Genomic DNA, 2,933 nt, shown 5'->3' on the forward strand with positions numbered 1-2,933 from the left:
TAACCCCTCCTTAATAATTCCACCTACCACTTGGATACCGGTCATTAAGTATTTTGTGCTAGTCTACTCATTCAGGTACTCTGACTCCTCTAATGATGATGTCCCTTCACAAAGGCGATAAAACAAAAAAAAAACATCAAAAACAAAATAACGAGTACTACTAGGCACATATAAGAAAGCAAATTCATAAGAGCACATTAGACTAGCTGGATACTTAATCGCCAGTACTCCACTAACTTCTTTCCATCTTACTAACTCCCCCACCCCTCTCATTTCAGCGACACAGGAGAACCAACCAAGTGCGACACTTCCCAGCATGCCTCAACAAACTCTTACTGATCACGAGGACGTGATCAAGTTTAGGAAGGGGAGTATGTTAACCACATATTGGTTAACATATTCCTATGACAATTATTCCTGCACACTTATGTAATGGGCAGTGGCACTATATTGTAAATCCTATCATTTGATAAGGGAATTCCCTAAAGACGCTCCTAAGTATAGGATCACTATCCATTACCCTTCATAGAGCATGTGTTCGAGATGGTTGCAGGAAAGGAAGCCTACAACTTCCTTGACAGATTCTCTGGATACAATCAAGTGTTGATCGATCCAAAGGATCAACATAAAATAGCCTTTGCGATTAAATGGGGAGCATATGTGTACCGTGCTATGCCATTTGGGCTAACCAACTCCCCATGCATCTTCTGGCTCCTAATGTGCATGGCCTATAAGGAATATATTTGAAAATTCCTTGAAGTCTTCATGGATGACCTCTGTGTCAACTCTACTTGTTGGAAAGCACACTTAGAGTGTTTATGGAAAGTGCTAGAGAGATGCCACCTCTACCGCATTTCTCTCAATCCTCTTAAATGCCAATTTTGGGTCTAGCACGGAGTAATCTTGGGACACATTGTCTCAAAACAAGGAATCTCCATAGATGATAGCTAGGTGTGACTCATTCTTGAGTTGCCTTCGACCTATTTCAAGGGAGTCTAGCGCTTCATGGGACATGTTGAGTATTATCAATGTTTCATCTTCATGTACACTGACATTGCTCGTTCCCTCTATGGACTTTTAACCATTTTTGAATGGACAACGGAGTGCCAACATGTGTATAATACCTTGAAGAAAGCCTTGGTGAGCGCTTCCATCTTGAGGTCCCCCAATTAGGACATCATATTTCATGTTCACATTGATGCCTCCGCCTTTGCAATTGGGTGTGTATTGGCTCAATCTGGCAAACTTAATAGCGAGTTCCCTATTAGCTTTGCCAGTACGAGGTAGAAAGAAACACCACCACCACAGAGAGGAAGGGGCTAGCCATGGTCTACATGGTTAAAAAGTTTTGCCCATTATCTTTTGGCAACTAAGTTTTGCACATTATCTTTTGGCAACTAAGTTCATTTTCTTTGTGAACCATCAAGCTCTCCTTTACCTTGTAAATAAACCTTATACCACTGGTAGAATCACCAGATGGGTTGCTCAAGTTTGACTTCACTATCATGGTGCGGAAGGGCTCATAGCATGTTTTGGCTGAGACCATATGTTATGTAATCCCAATGGTGAACCATCGGTGGGTGTCGATGATGACTTGCCATTGGGGAGAGGAAATTGCACACTTCCTTGCCAACGGCCTACCCATTAACCCACTCCTCAACAAAGACCAAGCAAGGTTCCTCATTAAAAAGGCTTCCCCTTATGTTGATTGTAGGGAAACTCTACACACAAGGGAAAGACAACATCATAAGATGTGTCCGTGATATATCTTTCTTCTAAAGCATGCCCGCTCCGCTGGTGGACACTTTGCAGCAGACATTACTGCTCATCACAAACTCCTCAAAACAATAGGACTATGGTGGCCCATCTTAATGGCAGATATGCGGTGGAATATATCAAATGGTGTGATGAATGCCAACAAGTGGCAATCCCATGATTTATCCACCTCTCCTTTTGCCAATATAGGGAAGCGGTCAAGAAAACCCTGCGCCAGAAGGACCTGCAGAGCTGCAAGCCGGAGAGGCTCGCGCCCTTCTCCTCAACCCATACCTTCCAGGCCAATCCTGAGCGTAGTCAAACACAAAGTTGATGCGCTAATGGATTCAGCAATGGAGCTCCCTTGCCTCACCACAAATCCACAAACCCCACCCAAATCCTTGACCTTCACAATTGCACCCTCCACCTAAACCTCCTTTAGCATGGCATTTTCATCACCCCTATCTCCCTCGCCACTCTTTCCTACATCATCACCAAAATCCTATCTGACTCCATCTCTTTGCTTGTCACCCTCTTCTTTGAAGCCCAGATCTCCTTCTCTGAACTTGCCACCCTCTTCGCCCTTCCAGTACACCCTCTTATAGCTAACCTCATCAACTAGGTTAACCTCATCAGATACGGGCACCCCACCACTGCCGATACCCTTGACCTCACCGTTCCTGATGGCCTATGCCCGTACCCTTACCCTTCCTCCAAAACCGCTCAAGCCCTCTATTTCCTCTAGCACTAGGGGTGGGAGACCGTCTATTGGGCTTACGAATCTCTACGCCGATATGATCACCCTACACCCCCTAAGGCTCCTCATCCTCTACCGTTGGCTGCCACCTCCAGCTCCTCCAAGTTATCCATGCCATTGGGATCATGCAGTTTGATGATTCCTGCTTGGCCTTCCCCCTCGACTTCTCTCCCCAGGAAGCTGATGACACATGCATCTTCTTCTACTCGAAGTGCCATGACAACAACTTGGACGATGACGACGACGACAATGATGATGGCAACACGGAAGCGCTCATCCGGGGCATCCCCCCATCGATCCACCCGCACTATCATCCCCTCCTCACCAACCCTCCGCCCCCTCCTCCATCCCAACCAAGTCCCAGCTCTCAACCTGCACCACCCCCACCACTAATAGGAACCACAACCCTTTCCCTATTTCC

Source organism: Cibotium barometz, chromosome 5, assembly GCF_041138505.1.
Source record: "Cibotium barometz isolate CiBa-2024 chromosome 5, ASM4113850v1, whole genome shotgun sequence".
Classification (NCBI taxonomy): domain Eukaryota; kingdom Viridiplantae; phylum Streptophyta; class Polypodiopsida; order Cyatheales; family Cibotiaceae; genus Cibotium; species Cibotium barometz.